We start from the raw sequence: 21,518 nt of genomic DNA on the forward strand, positions 1-21,518 counted from the left end.
AGTGAGTTTGAAAAGGAACCTGATAAAGCTCTATACAGTAACCTTGAAACATGATCGGACGGAAACGACTCTGAAGAGTTTGGGTGGTGGATTGACCTAGGGTCAAACATGGGTTCACCAAAATCATCAACTAGATCGTCAGACACTAGATGAGGGGAGAGCACAGAGGGAGAAACTTTTCTCCAAAGGGCCATCATCAGAAGCATCGTTATTTGTTTGTGGGGCATCAAAATTGTCATCCCCATCACTGTCGGTGTCTCTAATACTGAATATTTTAAGGGAGGAGTAAGGGAGCCCCGAAGAATTCGCCTGTTCGGTGGAAGGCCCCAATTTAACAGAAACGCCTTTGGAAGGCACATAAGAGGGTGCCGTACGTTTCAGTACCTCTTTTAGGAGGAGCATCTTTGGGGTTCTGTAACATTTTTGAAAGAGAGGCTTCCAAATATTTTTAAATGTCCAGCATGGACACAGAGACCACAGTCTTTAATGTAGGATTTCAAACTTTCCTTTATGGACTGAGCTTGTTCATCACCTGACATAATAACATAAAATAAGTTGATTTATTAAAGAAAAAACCCTGAAAATCAACTGAAAATTGACACGTTAATCAAAAAACTATAGAAAACCCAGAAGAGCTGCTGAAAAGCAGAAAAACCTGACAACAAAGGGTTAATTTATAAGAAAACCCCAGAGGGAGGGCCTAATGAAAGGAAGAGGGAGGGGGCGTGCTCAGAGGCGGACCCATCCACAATAAGGAAAGCTCTCACTGGCTAGTTGAGAACGAGCGGAGAGGCTCGGTAGGGGAGGACGGCTTCAAAAGACAGGCGGCAGCGCTTCAGCAGGGCCACACACAATGCACTCAGAGGGAAAACACCTCAGAAGTAGCTGACGAACCTTAAAGAACATTCATCACGAGCGCGAGGCCAACAAAGAAAAACCGTGAGGAGCGTGCACGTGTAGCTTAACAAATAAATGCTATTGAAAGTACAACCAACATTGCATAAAACACATACAATAACTAGTAACCTTTTTTGAAAAAATAATGCAAGCAGAGTACTTATCTTGACTGTGAGAAGCAAGAAAAGAGGGCTTGTTGCTCTCAGTCAAGATGTTTATGTGTGTACTCAATGTTGGATTGGCCACTCCATTGTGACGCTATCTGGTAGTTTTTTTCCCAGGGATTCTGGGATTTGTAGTTCTTGGCGGCTGTTTAATGAAGTGAGAAAAGATAAGCATAATAGGAGCCTCCGGTCTTGTAATAAGATCTCCTGGCCATTACAAACTTCTGCAAAGTGAAATATCAGTTTCCTTCTGGGAGACATAGGGCCTCATTATGAGGCTTGCGGTCTTAAAACCACGAGCCTGTGGTGGTCCAACTGTCACATTAAGAGGTTGGCAGGCAGAACCCCCAACTTTCAGCTGTCCCCACCAGGATCTCATATCCTGATGGGCTGACGGCTGGGCAGATTGGAATCAGCAGCACCCTGCTGATTACAACCTTGTTTGCCATCAGCATTTTCATGGTGGTTTAACCGCCATGAAAAGGCTGGCAGAGAACAAGTGCAGGGGGCCACTGGGGACCCCTGCCAAGCACCCTCAAAATGCGCACTGTCTGCTGTGCAGACAGAGAGCATTTTGAGGGTGCTGGTGCCTCCTGCATGCGACGGCATTGCTGCGGGCTCTATTGTGAGCCAGCAACAATGCTGCTGCTTCTGTCCCAATGGGCTGACCGGCATACACCTTGGTTTCCACCAGTCCCCCCAGTGGGAATGTTGTAATGGGGCTCACAGGGAGGTCGCCAGCACGGCGGCGACTACCCTGTAGGGAGTTTGGCAGACAGGTGTTTCCGTACGCCAAACTCCTAATTGGCACCATAGGCTGGTAGACTCCTACAGACAACCTCTTTCGGTGTAATGCACTACATCAGGGAATTGGGACAAAAGGCAAGGGCCCGACCCCAGAAGCTTAGGGAAAGCCAGCAAAGTTGGAGCTATGCAGAAACTGTTGGTGAAGCACTGGCAAGATCTTATGAGACCTGCTATGGGGCCTCCCCTCCCTTCACTGTAGATCGAGCAGCCACATAGGGGCAAATGACCACAGAACACTACCGCCTATCTCTGGAAAGTGCATGAGGCAGCCTTGTGCAAACTGCTACTCCTAATGAAATAGTGGGCCATGCACACATACATCTAAAAGAATGACGGTTCAACCCACTCCAGCCCCCCTCAAAAACTGTGTCATATCTAGCACCCCTGCACATCCATGAAGTCATTGATCCCCCATTGATTCAACTACTCAAGACAGACCTTAAGAGATGGGCGTCATTATACTTGACCCGGTTAGGGCGTATTCACGCTCTCAAAATGACTGTTTGGCAAAAATTTTGGTACCTCTTTTAAGGAATACCTATCCTGTTGGAAAAAGTTATTTTTTCCATCCTGCGAACTCTCCTAATTAAATTCGTTTTGGCAGGCGGTTCCCATTCCAAGTGCTCTGATTACCCAGATCAGCCGGGGGACTGGCTTTTTGGCTCTTCCTGACTTCCAATTGTACTACAAGGTGGCACAATTACAGGTGACAACAGAGTGGCTTCTTAGAAAATCAGATAAACACTGGCTCCACATGGACCATGCAGTGACGGGTCGCTCCATTTGGGACCTGTTGTGGAAACCCAAATCCGATAGACCCAGTAATGTTTGCTTGAGCTCTAATGCAAAAACGACCCTTGACACCTGGGACAGTGTAAATAGATCAGGAGCCTGGGCCCAATTTTCGTCCCCATTTATGCCTATTCAGTTTAACTCGTGTTTTCCTTCAGAACTCTTCCATGGGGAGGGCAAGAGGGCAAGAGGTTGCCTGGTGATATCTGGTCTAACATACTTACCTTTGAAAACTGTCAAAGGGATTTCAGACTGCCACTATTGGAGGGATGTCATTTTATACAGCTACAGCACTGGGTTCTCTGACCTGAAATTGGGGAGGCAGCCACAAGAGTTCTTTCCCTCATAGAACAATTTGTGAAAACCCACACAGACTCAAGAGGTGCAATCTCGTCCCTCTATAAACTTTTATTGGACACAATGCCCGGGCATGTAGATTTCTAGTCTAATCAACTAGGCAAGCTATTCATGGATGTAAGGAAATGCCTCCTTGGCATGGTTACCCCCTGACTGTTTGCCTTTGCTGATGCCAAGTTATGATTTGAAAGTGTGCTGAGGCCTGCTAACCAGGCCCCAGCACCAGTGTTCTTTCCCTAACCTGTGCCTTTGTTTCCACAATTGGCACACCCTGGCATCCAGGTAAGTCCCTTGTAACTGGTACCCCTGGTACCAAGGGCCCTGATGCCAGGGGAGGTCTCTAAGGGCTGCAGCATGTCTTATGCCACCCTGGAGACCCCTCACTCAGCACAGACACACTGCTTGCCAGCTTGTGTGTGCTGGTGGGGATAAAATGACTAAGTCAATATGGCACTCCCCTCAGGGTGCCATGCCAATCTCACACTGCCTATAGGTATAGCTAAGTCACCCCTCTAGCAGGCCTTACAGCCCTAAGGCAGGGTGCACTATACCATAGGTGAGGACATAAGTGCATGAGCACTGTGCCCCTACAGTGTCTAAGCAAAACCTTAGACATTGTAAGTGCAGGGTAGCCATAAGAGTATATGGTCTGGGAGTCTGTCATGCACGAACTCCACAGCACCATAATGGCTACACAGAAAACTGGGAAGTTTGGTATCAAACTTCTCAGCACAATAAATGCACACTGATGCCATCTTAGAGATGCCCCCTGAAACCTTACCCGACTACCAGTGTGGGCTGACTAGTTTTAGCAGCCTGCCACACACCAGACATGTTGCTGGCCACATGGGGAGAGTGCCTTTGTCACTCTGTGGCTAGTAACAAAGCCTGTACTGGGTGGAGGTGCTTCTCACCTCCCCCTGCAGGAACTGTCACACCTGGCGGTGAGCCTCAAAGGCTCACCCCCTTTGTTACAGCACCCCAGGGCACTCCAGCTAGTGGAGTTGCCCGCCCCCTCCGGCCACGGCCCCACTTTTGGCGGCATGGCCGGAGGAGATAATGAGAAAAACAAGGAGGAGTCACTGGCCAGTCAGGACAGCCCCTAAGGTGTGCTGAGCTGAGGTGACTCTGACTTTTAGAAATCCTCCATCTTACAGATGGAGGATTCCCCCAATAGGATTAGGGATGTGCCCCCCTCCCCTCAGGGAGGAGGCACAAAGAGGGTGTAGCCACCCTCAGGGCTAGTAGCCATTGGCTACTAACCCCCAGACCTAAACACACCCCTAAATTGAGTATTTAGGGGCCCCCACAACCAAGCAAGATAGATTCCTGCAACCTAAGATGAAGAAGGACTGCTGACCTGAAAGCCCTGCAGAGAAGACGGAGACACCAACTGCTTTGGCCCCAGCCCCAGCTCTACCGGCCTGCCTCCCCACTTCAAGAAAAACTCCAACAGCGACGCGTTCCCCAGGGTCCAGCAACCTCTGAAGCCTCAGAGGACTACCCTGCATCTAAAAGGACAAAGACCTCCCGAGGACAGAGGCTCTGCTCCAAGGAAGAAGCATCTTTGCAACAAAGAAGCAACTTTAAAAGAACACACGTTTCTCGTCGGAAGCGTGAGACTTTGCACTCTGCACCCAACGCCCCCGGCTCGACTTGTGGAGAACCAACACTACAGGGAGGACTCCCTGGCGACAGCGAGCCCGTGAGTAGCCAGATTTGACCCGCCTGAGCACCCACAGCAACACCTGCAGAGGGAATCCAGAGGCTCCCCCTGACCGCGACTGCCTGCTCCTAAGAACGCGACACCTGGTAAGGACACTGCACCCGCAGCCCCCAGGGCCTGAAGGATCCGACTTCCAGTTCAGGAGCGACCCCCAGGTGGCCCTATCCCTTGCCCAGGTGGTGGCTACCCCAAGGAGCCCCCCGCTCTTGCCTGCCTGCATCGTTGAAGAGAACCCTAGGTCTCCTATTGAACTACATTGCAACCCGATGCCTGTTTGCACACTGCACCCGGCCGCCCCGTGCCGCTGAGGGTGTACTTTTTGTGCTGACTTGTGTCCCCCCCGGTGCCCTACAAAACCCCCCTGGTCTGCCCTCCGAAGACGCGGGTACTTACCTGCTGGCAGACTGGAACCGGGGCACCCCCTTCTCTATTGAAGCCTATGCGTTTTGGGCACCACTTTGACCTCTGCACCTGACCAGCCCTGAGCTGCTGGTGTGGTAACTTTGGGGTTGCTCTGAACCCCCAACGGTGGGCTACCTTGGACCGACTTTGAACCCTGTAGGTGGTTTACTTACCTGCAAAACTAACAAACACTTACCTCCCCCAGGAACTGTTGAAAATTCGACTGTGTCCAGTTTTAAAATAGCTTATTGCAATTTGTGTGAAAACTGTATATGCTATTTTGCTAATTCAAAGTTCCTAAAGTTCCTAAGTGAAATACCTTTCATTTAAAGTATTGTTTGTAAATCTTGAACCTGTGGTTCTTAAAATAAACTAAGAAAAGATATTTTTCTATATAAAAACCTATTGGCCTGGAATTGTTTTTGAGTGTGTGTTCCTCATTTATTGCTTCTGTGTGTACAACAAATGCTTCACACTACCCTCTGATAAGCCTACTGCTCGACCACACTACCACAAAATAGAGGATTAGAATTATCTCTTTTTGCCACTATATTACCTCTAAGGGGAACCCTTGGACTCTGTGCATGCTATTTCTTACTTTGAAATAGTACATACAGAGCCAACTTCCTACAATGGCTAACCACTGGAATCGACAGTCGCATGAGATTTCACGGTATCACCACTCCATGGGGTAGAGGGAAGCCCACTACAAAATTTTATATGATTGGTACCTATACCCCACAAAACTTAAAAAGATTTGATGATACTTGCTGGAGGGGCTGCGGATTGTTGGGTGACTTAGACATATTTGATGGGACTGCCCAGTGATTCGCCCATACTGGTCCGAAAATGTATCCCAAATCAAGGACTTACTGGTTTATTCTGTGACCGCCATGCCGGGATTTGCTCTCCTGGGACTCATCCCTAAGATATCAAACTTTGAGTGATCGTGCAATTCTGTAGCTATGTTTGGGGACTGCTAAAATGGCACTGGCGGTGTCTCGGAAGAAGCTAGAAGCTCCCTTGATCACTTAGTGGCATGTAAGACTCTGGCAGGCCCTAACCATGGAACGCTTAGAAGATATTCTTAGAGATCGTTTCAAAAACTTTGAATACCAATGGGGACCACTGGTGTCCTTTCTCTCTAGGAGCCTCCCACTTATGGCTTGCCCTTCTTGAATCCAGGCACTCCACCTCTTCCAGATATGATAGGTTTGTGATGGCCGGTTCATTACGCCTCCGGTGGTAGGGGGATATGGAATAAATGTATTCCCTATTGGGTGCTATGTGAAAGACACCAACTGCTTCCACTCATGGTACATGTTGTTACTCGTTTTTGACTAGGTTCGTATGTTTGTATTTCTTTTCTTTTTCTATTCTCTTCTCGGTCATATAAACCACACCTCTTTCAGACCCCTGATGGAGCTTGAGACTCTGTGGAGATGAAGTAACCTCAAGCGAGATGTTATGATGTACAAGTACCGTTTGTACCTTTTCACTGGCAATTCACACATTATATTTGAAGCAGTGAGACACATTAACACTAACGTTTAATGTTGAGGTCACTTATTGTGATATGCCCTACCTGTATATGTTTTACTTTGAAAATCCAATAAAGAAACTTGGCTAAACTGCATAAAATTATTGCTTTAAATACAAATATATTACATGCCTTATTAATAGTTAAAATAAATGCACACATGCAAAGAAAACCTTAACAAGGCCTACTCTCTTACAATTTAAACCTTCATCAGCCACACACTGTTCATTACTGACCAGAATGATGACAAACTTCTGGAAACTGAGCAAGGTTCACTGACGTTTGGTTAGTACAGCCAGGCTGAGGCTGTCGCCATCATAGAGCCTTTGTTGAAGTTCAGTTAAGGATCATTTCACTGCCATGATCATGGGTCTGCCATTAGGACAGAATGGAGCCCTTAGCAGGGACCTTGCACTTTTAGTATTAGGTCGACATTTGAGCAGTATTTTTTGGGATAGTTACATAAATACAGGCCCATATTTATACTTTTTGACGCAAAACTGCGCTAACGCAGTTTTGCGCCAAAAAAATTAGCGCCGGCTAACGCCATTCTGAAGCACCATGCGGGCGCCGTATTTATTGAATGGCGTTAGCCGGCGTTAGCTGACCGGCGCTGCCAGGTGTGCGTAAAAAAAAAACGACGTACACCAGGCAGTGCCGGCGTAGGGAAAAATGGCGTTTGGGCATCCAGAAATGGGGCAAGTCAGGCTGAGGCAAAAACATCGTCTTAACCCGATTTGCGCCATTTTTTTTGGGCGCCCAGACGGCATTAACATGACTCCTGTCTTAGCAAAGACAGGAGTCATGCCCCCTTGCCCAATGGCCATGCCCAGGTGACTTGTGTCCCCTGGGCATGGTCATTGGGCATAGTGGCATGTAGGGGGGCACAAATCAGGCCCCCCTATGCCACAAAAAAAAAATGAAAAAATACTTACCACAACTTACCTTTTCTTCCCTGGGATGGGTCCCTCCATCCTTGGGTGTCCTCCTGGGGTGGGCAAGGGTGGCAGGGGGTGTCCCTGGGGGCAGGGGAGGGCACCTCTGGGCTCATTCTGAGCCCACAGGTCCCTTAACGCCTGCCCTGACCCAGGCGTTAAAAAGAGGCGCAAATGCGGGGTTTTTTGCCCCGCCCACTCCCGGGCGTGATTTTTGTCCGGAAGTATAAATACCACGCACATGCCTAGGAGTCATTTTTTAAGACGGGAACGCCTACCTTGCATCTCATTAACGCAAGGAAGCTGTTCACGCAAGAAAATGACGCTAACTCCATGAACTTTGGCGCTAGACGCATCTAACGCCAAAGTATAAATATGGAGTTAGTTTTGCGTCGAATTTTTCGTCGAAAAAAACGACGCAAATTCGGCGCAAACGGAGTATAAATATGCCCCACAATACTTTCAATGTACAGGGAAACATAAGGAAATGAGGGTTTCATATATATATATATAGATAGATAGATAGATAGATAGATAGATAGATAGATAGATAGATAGATAGATAGATAGATAGATAGATAGATAGATACAAACATATATGTGTGTGTGTGTACATATCTATATATATGTAAAAAAAATATACACACACATATATATACATATATATATATATACATATGTCACCTAGTGGCAGTAGCCACTAGGTAGTTATAGTTAAGACCTAGGGGCTGAAAACAAGTTTGGCGGTCATAGTAGCAGTGGCAGTCCGACCGCCAATGGCCTGGGGGTGCGGACCACCAGATTATGTGTTTGATGGTCGTACAAATGCAAGGCCGCAAAACTTCCGCCAGCACCGCTAGCCAGAACAGTCTGCCACGGTCGCCAGGAAGCCCAAACAACTGTCTGCCACGGTCACCAGGAAGCACAAACAGGCCGGCGGAGACCATGTTTCTATCAGACCCATTAAGAGGTTGCACCCTGCCAGTGTGACCGTGGCGGTCCAACCAGTAGATCACAGTAGGCGGAAACAGGCAGTAGAAAGGGAGACGCTCACCTCTAGGAATCTGTACACATCTGGAGCCGCCATCGAAGCACAACTAGGCGTCATCCTACTGCTCCTGCTCATCAAAAAGACAACAAACTCAATGTCGATGAGGACAACAACAACTGTAAGTACAAACACCTACCTACCGGTAACAACAACATTTACATACGCCACGCACCGCCGGCAAACACATTATCGGGTGGGACGCCTACACACTCACGGGAAGCACACTTCAGACAACACACACAGACTGCACCCCAACACAACACTTCTACACACAACCACACAGCTCAGGCACGGGGACACTGAAGGCCACACAATAGTCACACACACAGAAACAACAACACATCTACTGCACATATACAAACACAATGCACATACTCACACACAACACAGGCCAGGGACTGACCACACATGCAACACACATAGCTATCAATGTGGCATGGAACACATACTGCACCAACATAAAACTACCATGCAATGGACACACACATCACACATGTAATGGAAGCACGATACCATGCTCAAAACACAGACACAAAATTAAACAAAAGAAGGCAAGGAACACCATCAGTGATATACCAGTACAATTGGGCCTGGAGCATCAGGGCCATACATGGAAGGAGACTGCACTGGGACACATACCACATACAACAGGGCCCTCAAACTGCATGCACACAGAAAATAGCCCTACATAGATCTCAGAGACAAACCATACATAAACCAATTGTCATGCACACCAACACAATGGGGAAGGGCAAGTCTACAAAGCACACAACATTTACACTCCATGGAACATACCCCTACACCAAGCACCTGCAAGGGACCCTCACATAAATGGGTACATGCACACTCAATTGCAATGCTACTCCATGTCTGCACTGACAAAATTCAAGGAGACTCACATCACATGTACACAACAGTCATATCAGGGGCCACACTGCACAGCACAAACCTGAATACTTACAATAACAATCACTATACAATGACATTACACCAACACAGCATATACACACATATATCCATCACACAACACATATCCTCTCTTCGGAGACAACATTACTGCACACAAACTAACATACTGCATATAATACCACATGGAACAACAAGCAGGCACAAAAACACACAACCCAAGGCACACTACTAATGTCACTCATGAACTACAGACTAGGAAAGAAAAGGCAGGACAAAAGTGTACCCAACAAACCAACAACTGGTTAGGTTTCTTAATAATGATCCTCATAAAAGTTCAAGGCCATAGGCCCGTCCATAAATGGTCTAATTCATGGCACTGTGATGTGCCCAAACTTGACTTCTAACTGCAATGTAACCTTCACTTGAAGGGGCATCATGGGAGCATAGAGGCACCTCAGGGATTATCCAGGGGTGGACAGAAGGGGGTTTGGGTTTAGGAGGGGCTTTAGGTTTGGGCTTGTGGGAGGGATTCTTCTTGGGAGGGGTGGGCTTATTCTTGGTGGAGGAGGGGCATGTGTACTTGCAGGGGGGCAGAGGAGGTCTTGGAGGGGGAAGGGATGGCCTTTGCCAGGACGGTGACCTTCTTGGGTGTGACACGGTTAAGTTCAAGATCACACAGGAAAACTTTCTTAGACACATGGGGATGGTCATCACAAAGTGTGGGTGTTTGGAGGTTGAGGGAGTTTGTGTCTGACATGGAGTTGTGGATGTCTTGGGTATATGCTTGTGGGAAGTATTCTTGTGTGTGGTGGGTGGATATTGGGTGGGTGGGTGAGTGAGGGCATTTATGTGTCTTGGGCTGAAGGGGGTAGAGGTGCTGGGGGATGCCGTGGTGGGTGGATGGCTGTCTGTTGGGGTGCTGACTACAGATATGGTAGATGTCTGCATGTAGATGTGTTGGTGGTTGTGGTGTCTGTGGTGACTGGGGCGCGTGTCTGAAGGTCTGCTGGGTTGCTGTCTATGGGTAGGGTAGGTGTGGTGGTTGGATCAGTGAATGTTGGTGTTGTATTTGCAGGTGTGTCAGATGTTGTGGCTGTGATGCTGGGGTGGGGGTGGTGTAAGGGCAGGTTGTGACTGTTGCTATGTCTGTAGTTGGATGTTGTTTGTGTGAATGCCGATGTGTCTTGTCATGCCCGTGTTTGTGAGCACTACCTTAATCTCTTGGTGTGGATGTAGGAGAGTTCGGCTGTGTGCTTTGGGTAGGTCAGGGAAGGGGGAACTGGACTAGGAAGAGGAAGGTGGAGGGGGGATGGAAGACACAGGGTGACTGGCTGCTGTCAGTGTGGAGGCCAGAGCCTGAAAAGATCACTGTAGGTCAGCCATTGCACTATGAATGCCCTCCAGGAACACGTTTCTCTGCTAGAGTTCGGTCGCTTGTCCCTGGATGGCATTCAGGACAACAGACTGACCCACAGAGATGGACCTCAGGATGTCAGTAGCCTCTTCACTGAGGGTAGCAGGGGTAACAGGGGCTCGGCCAGAGGTGCCTGGGGCAAAAGAGGTGCCCACCTTTTTGGGTGAGCGGGCACAGCCAACTGGGTGGGGATCAACAGGAAGGGCAGTGATAGAACTGGGGGTGGAGGACAAAGATTATGCTGTGGTTTCCCTGCTGGGTTCGCCACCACTAAGGAGTGGCCACTGGAGGAGAAATTCAATGATGTTGAAGCAGATCCAGTCTCCCCAATGGCACTCCCCTCACCCTCCGGGCTACTGGGTCCCTCTGTGTCGGTGGTGTCTTGTCCCGAGGTCCCATGGTCAGATGCTTCCCCGCTTGGCTGTGCCCTGTCTCCTTCACCTCCCTGTTCTGATTCTGCCAACAAAAAGAGGGATAGAGTCATTACATGGACATTAAAAAACTTTAATCACAACTCAGAAAATCAAAAAATATCAGCATGTCTAGTAGACCCACTGTGAGAGTACCAGCAATTTGGAACACTCATGTGCCAAAACAAAAACATGCATGACATCGGGAAAACAAAAACTTTCCCATAAATAAATGTGGATCTCAAACTACTGCAATAGCATAGATGGAGTCTACCCAACACACTGACCATAACACAGCTAGGTTAACACTTCACATCAAACCAGTGCCACATGCAGCAGACCACAGCTGACTAGTAACCAACAATTAGGACTCATTGTAAGATACCCTACCCATAACACAGATACAAGCCCATGTATTCACCTAATCTGCACTGATGTTAGGTACCAACTATAACATTTGTGATAAAGGCAATGCAGAAAACACAGCCACAAATGTAAAGTATCTTGAACTTGCATCCATGTAGAAAATCATGTCACCATCTACACCTCACAACAATGAACAGTTACCAAACATCAGCAGCCCAGGAGGTATAAGCAATATCACATAGCTATGCTCCACAAGTGGAATCAAAGAAACAACTAAGTAGTCAACTCACAAAGTTTATGAAGTGACATCTTCTGAATAGACACAAGAATGATTCAGTCAGGGCAAGGATAGCCTTCACCAATGTCTGACATCCCTGTTTACATATCACTGTGTTTGTAATACAGATCTGTATCCTACAGATTGGGGAGACACATACTCCCAATCAATATCAGTAGGAAACAAACTGGAATTCCAATTACAAGCAATTGCACAACCATTGCACATGTTCATTGTGTGTAGCAACATGATCACACCTCCAGGGTACAAATGAACATGAACTGGAAAACATCTCTCGCTGGTCGTACCACTCATGACCCTCTATGCTACTGCAGTTGTACATGACTAATGACATACTTTGATGCATTATGGTATGAATCTGATGAGATATGATGATGAAAAACTCCTGTATTTGGACCCTAAAGAACAGGGCAAATTATTTTAGCCTGCCATTACAACCAGATTTCACAAAGCACATGTATGTGAGAGACTCCAGATGTCATTCCATCCACATGGATGGCACAATCCTTTTTCACTAGCATAGTTATGTCAATTTAAGGGGAATGGTGCACATACTGACATGTAGCCACAAGGAATTTTGGATACTGTAAAGAGACAGAAAACTTTCTCCTGCACATTCCCCACTTACAAAGGGAAAGTAGTGTGCTACAGTTGCCAAGATTTAGCCATGTAAGTTATCACACATGTATGATGGACACCTACATATCACAAATTACAGTGATGCACCTGCTACCACTATATGACTAACAATACCTCCCCCAGGGTGCCACATGTCTATATGCAGATCCTCCAAGACACATGGCAGGGGACAGTGACCCACTTAATACTCACCTTTGGAGTGCAACAGTTGGGATGAGTAACCTGTTGCTGAAAACTGAGATCCACCAGAAGAACAAATGATTTATATTGGATCACTAAACACACACATATGTCCTCCCTGCTGAGTTGATGGTCTGAGAGTTTTCCACATTAGCATCTATGGTGGCAGTTACAAAATGCAGAGCCCACCAGTTGAAAACACATGGCCTGTCCACTAAAACTACATATCATATGAACTGTAACGCATTACACATCCCTAATGGTCAAGGGTATTACTCGCTCCCTCACCAAAACCTTATTAAAGGTTCTAGTTAGAAATGTCACTTGTACTCACCCCCTTATGGCTGCTGTGTTGCCCTCGAATGGTCATCCAGGTTCGGGTAGGCCACTGACAGAATGTGGGTCATTAGAGGGGTCAATGTCCGCTGAGTACCCCATCCACATGGGGAGGCCAGCACCAACTGGGTCTCCACGATCTTCCAGGCCAAGCGTCTCAGGGCCTTCTGACAGTGGGCGTTCCGCCTGCTGTGGACCCACAGGGTTTGCACCTTCTTGGCAATGGCTCACCAGATCCCCTTCTTCTGATGGGTGTTGACCTGCATGGATGAAAAAGACAAGAGAGTAAATCATGTCAACAAGTCCAAAAAACAAAGGCAGAGTCACATACATGTCAGTATGCCTAGCTAAAACATCCTGTATTGACCATCCTAACCACCCGTGGCATATTGCAATCATTGGACACAGGGACAAGACTACAGACACTGTCCAATTGGCTGACCCACACACCACCCAGCTCAGGCCCAGCATTGACTAGGCAGGTCAACTATAGTATCTGTGAAACAAGAACTGACCACCTGACAGGAGCAGAAACACAATGATACGCAACACACCAAGTGGCCATTGATTTGTAAAATCCACAACCATTATTGTACACAAACAACCAATATGTCTGATTAACAACTACAGCATACAGTCCATGCAGGCCACAGCAAGCCTACTAAATCCACTATCATACTTGGCTCACACTGCAGCATGCTTTTTAACTCACCAATCAATGCACACTGATAGCACCTACAGCCATCATGATCCATCACCTTACATGCTGTGAGAAAGTCTTCCATGTCTAAAGTTCATTCATGTTACAGTACAGAGGAAACAGTGTACATGGGGTACTTCCTGCTCCTCTGGTGCATCATAGAGCTGTTCTTACATGTGTAAGACCTCATCTACAAGCTTGTCCAACTCCTCAGTGGTGAAAGCAGAAGCTCTTTTACCTGTTGGATGTGGCATGATTGCTCCCAGAGGTGGTACTCAGCAGCTCAGGTAGTGGAGGTCTTGCTGGCTATAGTGTCAGGAGTCAAGTGAGGGAATCTGCAGATTATGGCGGTCACGTCCGCCACATGCATAACCGTCACCACTGGCGGTCACAGCCATTGGCCAAAGACCGCCACCGGCAACAATGTTAGCCTATGTCTGTGTCTGCTGGGGTTGTGTCTGCCAAATATCATGATGACGTCTATCGGCAGTCATAGGCGGTTCTCCAATGTCCGGCAGAGTAGGTCAGGCAGCCATTTTAAAGGGAAGCAATGGCAGTATTGGTATTTTCAGATGCATCCCAAATCCGAATTTCTAATTCTGGAGCATAATGAGTGCTGGTCGTGTCCTGTCATGCTGACTCGTAATGACCCTCAAATCAGGATGCTGCCAAGCACATGTGACCACATAAGGAAAGGCACAGATCCAAAATTATTTCCCCCAGCCAATTTAGGTATAGCTTCATGAAATCAAACTCCGAGTGGAAAGCCACATGCACATTTTGTTGTGGACCAGATAGCTGATGAAAATATATATGGTGAAAAGCAAGGGAGAAAGGTGTCACTTATATGTATTTGAAAGCGGTGATGTGTACTGTGTAGCATGTACTCTGCTAATCAGAAGCCATGTCACTGTTTGGAAATGACAAGCTTTTGTTATCTTGCAAGGGGCACATTGTATGATGGCTGTACTCTCCTTTTGTCCCACATAGTTATCCTAGGAGGGAAAGGATCTGACAACCTCCTGTGTACCGTCCACTGGCAGATCTACAACCCACAAAGATAGGCACATCATGCAGATATAACCCCTGGATAGGCAGACAATTGTTGATCTTTGTTGTCAGTTGGAGCCAGATCTTATGCCAGCCCTCAGTCACCCAAATAGCATTCCACCCATTGTTCAAGTCATGGTTTTTCTTTCCTGGCCATGGGTTCCTTCCAAAATACAGTGGCTCTTTCTGCTGGGATGTCCCAGCCTATGTTCAGTCTGGTCTTGAAGGATGTACTTTCTACAATGTTGAAACACCTAGACAGATATATTTGCTTCATCAACGTGAGGATTTGGCTCATGTGAAGGTAGAATTTTATGGTTTGGCACACATTCTACATGTCGCAAGAGCCATTGATGGTACACATGTAGCCTTGGTTCCACCGCATGGCAATGAACAAATGTATAGGAACCGGACAAACTTCCATTCCATCAATGTCCAAGTTCTCTGTTTGGTAGAGCTGTACAATTTCCCAGGTCTGTACCAGTTATCTGGATTCAGTCCTTGATGCCTTCATCATGCGGAACAGCACTATTCCACAGTTGATGAGACGACTGTATCCAGAAAGGGCCTGGCTGGTTGGTAAATCACTTATGTCCTGTCTGTTTGCATGCTATGCCTGCTGCAATGGAGACGATGAGAGGGACTCGTTTGCACATATGTCGCATTGGCTTACAGGAGACTCTGCATACCCAAATCGTCCATGGTTGTTGACACCGATGAGGAACTCAACAACGCCAGGGAAGGTCCACTTCAATGAGGCCCAGGGAAGGACACGTCATGTCGTGGAGCGAGCCTTTAGGCTCCTGAAAGCCAGATTCAGGTGTTTGGACAAGTCTGGTGGAGCCCTCCTTTGCTCACCTGCAAAATTGTTTATGATCATTATGGCCTGCTGTATGCTCCACAGCATTGCCCTGAGGAGAAATATCACTTACATTTCTGATGAGGGGGGCTAGCAGTACCAGCATGTGTAAATGCCAAGTGAGGATGACAGTGATGAGGATGAAGGTGGAGATACTTGAGCAGAAATCTTCTTACTTCATTACTTCACTTGAATGTAAGTATGTGATGTTCTGTGAAAATTGTGTCAGTGTGAGGAACTGTAGGGATCAGGAAGTGTTGAGTAAGGCATTTCCTTTGCAAATTGACAGGGCAGTTCATGCAATGCATCATACAGGCAGGAATTGCAAGTTATTTCAAGCTAGATCATGTCACTACATTACTTATACCCTTTCCGTGCCTCTTTCCCTCTGCATTTTCATTGTATCAATTGGAATCAGAACTCATGCTGGTGTATATGTGTAGTTTGACCAGCCTTGACTCACTGTAGTGTGTAATTTTCTTCCAGGTGTCTTCACCATGCCATCATCATGTGAGCATTTGCAAGTTGTGCCATTGACAGGTTGCAGTTGTTGATTTGACATGTGAAGTGAAAATGGATTGGTCCAGGTAATGTTGTTCACAATTTGGGAGTGTATGTGTCTTGTGCCGAAACAGCCTGGATATTGGGTGTGTAAGAAGGTAAGGTTCACAATACACTTGTTTATAGTGGTGTGCTGATGCAATTGTCTTGTGTGTGATCATTTGGCCTAGACACATGTCATCAAGTTCAACGCATGCATTCTCCCTTCAGAATATTTGGACAATGAACTTGTATGTCCTGTTTGTAGCTGTTGATGTTTTTCCACACACATTCCATTCCACAGTGCATGACACAGTGCCTGTGTCACAACACTGACATGAGTTAGTATACTGGCAGCAGCTGCTTAGTCATTACCAAGGTTTCCGCCCGCCGGCCTAGTGGGAAACACCTAAGAGGTCCAGCAGGGTGGTTGCCACAAAAGCGGCGGCCACCCTGTTGGGAGTTTGACGGACAGGCTTTCCTGTCCATCAAACTCATAATCGGGCCCACGGTCCTAACTATAGCTTCATAGTGACGTAATCTATCTATCTATCTATCTATCTATCTATCTATCTATCTATCTATCTATCTATCTATCTATCTATCTATACCCATTTAAATATTAAAAGTGTCTTCTACACAAACTAATATAATTTTTATAAGGGTTTCTATTGGTTGCACCATTCAGAATCCTAATTACACCATAGGGCTATTTTCCATTATCACAGATTTTTATACATATGATTTTTGTAGTTGCCATGTTTCAAGAATTCCTTGTCCAAAATCCTACACGTTTTGCATATTGTAATGCTTGTATGCAGCTATCATGGGGTTAACTTCTGGAAGAAATCAATAAGGCATGAAAGACAAAGAGAGGTATTAAAAGAGTCAGAAGAAACAGGGAACAAAAAATACAATCTTTGCGACATCAGTAAGGCATGAAAGAGATAGAGAACTATAAAAAGAGACAACGGAAACAGGGAACAAAAAGTACAACATCTTAAAGAACTTTAAAGTCATTATACAACACAAATAATACATCCTTTTGATTTATCAATATGATTATCTTATTTTCATAACCCCAAGTTCACATTTTTATCATAACTTAAAATAATGCCAAAACCTGTATAATGATCAAAGGACAGACCTAATATTCCTAACCACATATTAGAATTTTGTAGGACGGTCAGATAGAAAAAACACTGTACAATCTGATGTCCTTCTACTACTGGATTGTCTTTTCGAGTGGCAAAACTGCTACTGCTCTTACATAGAGGTAACAGGGTTACAAAATAATGATAAATCTTTACATATCAAAACCTATCTAGACATAGGGGACAATTACGAGTCAGCAGTCACAAGACCGCCAGATTTCCTGTGGCGGTCGGACCATCGCATCTGTGGCGGTCCGACTGCCACACTACGAGGTTGGCGGGCATACCCATTGTTAGAAATGGGGTCTTTGGTTGGCAGTCAGGTTACCCCCTGTCAAAGCAAGGACCCTCACTCTAGTCAGGTAAGTCACACACAAACCAAATTATCCTGTGCCCACCCTCTGGTAGCTTGGCACTGAGCAGTCAGGCTTAACTTAGAAGGCAATGTGTAAAGTATTTGTGCAATAAATCATGCAATAACACAATATAGCACCACAAAAATACACCACACAGTGCAGGTCAAAACAATTAAAATGCAATAAGTATATGTTGTGATATCACTGTAAAAGTGATGTAAAGGGTCTCTAGTCTTTTAAAAGCAATAAATGTCTCTTTCAAGCACAAAGTACCTGGTTCATGTTCAAAATCTCTGCAAAGAACCGCAGAGGAGGAGATGCTTGGAAAACAAGGAGATGTGCGTCGATTTCTCGGGCCACACACGGCAATGCGTAATTTAGTTTTCACACAGGGATGGCTGTGCATCAATTTCTGGCTCTCGGTCGTGGATCCTCTTCGGGTTGCGGGGCTTTCGGACGCCCCGGGGATGATGTGTGGATTTCTGGCGCTGACAGGATGAAGTTACAGGGGCTTCGTCGATCCAGTGGGCATTGTGTGGAAATTTCTACTGCATAGCGGGCGCTGCGTTGATTCCTCTCTGGAAGTCGGGCTGCATCGTTCAGGCTCGGCTATGCATCGATCCAGTGGGCCGTCCATCAAATTTCTGCTCGCTACGCTGGTGCTGCATCAATCTTCTTGTTGCAAAGTCGGGCTGCGTCATTCCGGTTCGGCGAACGCTGTGCGTTGTTTCTGGCAGGCTGTGCGTCAATTTTTGCCACACAAGGAATCCTTCTTGTGGAGATGAAGTCTTTTTGGTCCTGAGACTTCAGGGAACAGGAAGCAAGCTCTATCCAAGCTCTTGGAGAGCACTTCTCACCTCAGCCAGAGAGCAGCAGGGCAACAGCAAGGCAGCAGTCCTTCACAGAAAGCAGCCAGGTGAGTCCTTTGGGCAGCCAGGCAGTTCTTCTTGGCAGGATGCAGGTTCTGGTTCAGGTTCTCTTCTCCAGGAAGTGGCTTGTCAGGTAGAGTGTCTACCTCAGAAGTGTCTAAGGTGGTAGGGTCAGAGACCCTGCTTAAATACCCAAATGTCCCTTTGGAGTGGGGGAGATTTCAAAGAGTAGCTTAGAAGTGCACAAGGTCCCCTTTCAGTTCCATCCTGTCTGCCAGGGTCCCAGTAGGGGGTGTGGCAGTCCTTTGTGTGAGGGCAGACTACTGTCCTTTGACATGTAAGTGTCAAGCCCTCCACCCTCCCAGTCCAGGAAGACCCATTAAAAATGCAGATGTATGCAAGTGAGGCTGAGTATCCTGTGTTTGGGGTGTATCTGAGTGAATGCACAAGGGAGCTGTCAACGAAACCTAGCCAGACGTGGATTGGAAGGCACAGAAGGATTTAAGTGTAGAGAAATGCTCACTTTCTAAAAGTAGCATTTCTAAAATAGTAATATAAAATCCAACTTCACCATTGAGCAGGATTTTGTATCACCATTCTGGCCATACTAAATATGATCTGGATCTACTACTCAAACAGTATACGAGGGTAGCCCCAATGCTATCCTATGAAAGGAGTAGGCCTCACAATAGTGTAAAAATTAATTTAGGAGTTTTACACTACCAGGACATATAGAACACACGTTCATGTCCTGCCTTTTACGTACATAGCACCCTGCCATATGGGCTACCTAGGGCCTACCTTAGGGGTGCCTTATATGTAGAAAAAGGGGATTTTAAGGCTTGGCAAGTACTTTCAAATGCCAAGTCGAAGTGGAGGTGAAACTGCACACACAGGCACTTCAGAGGCAGGCCTGAGTCATGGTTAGGGGGCTACTATGTGGGTGGCACAACCAGTGCTGAAGCCCACTAGTAGCATTTAATTTACAGGCCCTGGGCACATGTATTGCTCTTGACTAGGGACTTACAATTAAATTAAATTAAATAAGCCAACTGGGTATGAGCCAATGTCACCATGTTTTAAGGAGAAAGCATATGCACTTTAGCACTGGTTAGCAGTGGTAAAGTGTGCAGAGTCCGACAGCCAGCAAAAATGAAGTCAGAAAAAGAGGAAGAGAAAGGCAAAATGTCTGGTGGTGACCCTGTTGAAAGGCCATTTCCAACACCCATTAACCTACCACTGTCCCTGCCAGGATCCAACATCCTGACAGGCTGATGGAGGTCCTGGTTGTAATCAGCCAGGGCGGTGCTGAATTCAGCACCGCCCTACTGATTACAACCTTGTTCTCCGCTGGCCTTTTCATGGCGGTTTCACCATCATGAAACGGCTGGTGGGGAAAAGGGCAGAGGGCCACAGGGGGGCACCTGCAATGCCCAGGCCCGAGTCATGGGCAGTGTAGGGGTCCCCCAGCCCAGCACCCTTGAAATGCGCACTGTCTGCTGTGCAGGCAGTGCACATTTCAAGGGTGCTGATGCACCCTGCTTGCAGCAGCATTGCCACTGGCTCAATTATGAGCTGGGAACAAAGCTGCCACACCTTTCCCTCTGGGCTGACTGGCGGAAACCTTGGTTTCCACTGGTCAGCCCTTTGGGAAAGTTGTTCTGGGGCTGGTAGGGAGACCACCAATACCACAGCTGTCTCCTCGTCGGGAGTATGGTGGACTGATGTTTCCGTCAGCCAAACTATGAATGCCCCCATACATTATGATAAGACCGCACTTACCCCTTATGTGTGTCATTGGGCTAGAGTTGTGGATTATAAATATTCACATAGCTAAGCCTGATATCTGCACACAATTCAAAAGTCAACTATTTGCATCAGTGCATGTACTATAAATCAACTAGCTGAAAATCAAGAGTCTCCATATTAGAATAGTGATTTCATGTATTTTTACAGATATGTTTCTCATAGGTCTATGAATTTAAGAGTAATAGAATATAAAAGTAATTGTTTTTATTGTACCTATAAAAGTCTAAGGGATTCATTAAGAGTGTTGTGGTCCAAAGACTGTCACACTCGCGGTGACAGTCGGTCCGCTGCACTCCATTCAGTCCGACTGCCACAATACAACCCTGTTGGGTGGACCCGCCTAAAGACCGCCATCACTGCCGGGAACATCATTCCTGATGGGCTGTCTGTGATCTGAGTTGTACTCAGCCACAGCAGCGCTGAACTCAGCACCGCTGTGCTGATTACAGCTCAGCTTTCCATCAGCCTTTCCATAGTGGGGACCCCGCCATGGAAAGTTTGATGGAAAGTCAGTACTGGGTGCCACAAGAGGGTGAGGGAAGTTACACTGCCCAGGACCCCTTGCCCATCCCCATCGAAATTCATACTGTCTGCTTTGGAGAGAGTCCACATTCCGATGGTGCTGGTGTGCTACAGTATTGGCCTCGGCTCCCATAAGGAAGCTGAGACCAATATTGTGGCACTGTTCCTTCCGATCAGCCCGGCGGGAATGTGTAATACAATCTCTCCCACCAGTTAGCCCAGTTGGTAACATTGTAATATGCTAGGTTGGGGCGCCACTGGTATGACGGCGGTGTCCTCCCTTGGCGAGTTTAGAGGTCGGCTCGTCCAACCACCAAGTTCGTAATGAGGCTATAAGTACTCACCTCAAGACCCTAAAATGGAGATTAGGTATTTACATTAGATAATGCCTCCTCTCACTGCAATTCATGGGGCCAACTCAAACGGATACAAGATG

This window comes from Pleurodeles waltl, chromosome 4_2, assembly GCF_031143425.1.
Source record: "Pleurodeles waltl isolate 20211129_DDA chromosome 4_2, aPleWal1.hap1.20221129, whole genome shotgun sequence".
Classification (NCBI taxonomy): domain Eukaryota; kingdom Metazoa; phylum Chordata; class Amphibia; order Caudata; family Salamandridae; genus Pleurodeles; species Pleurodeles waltl.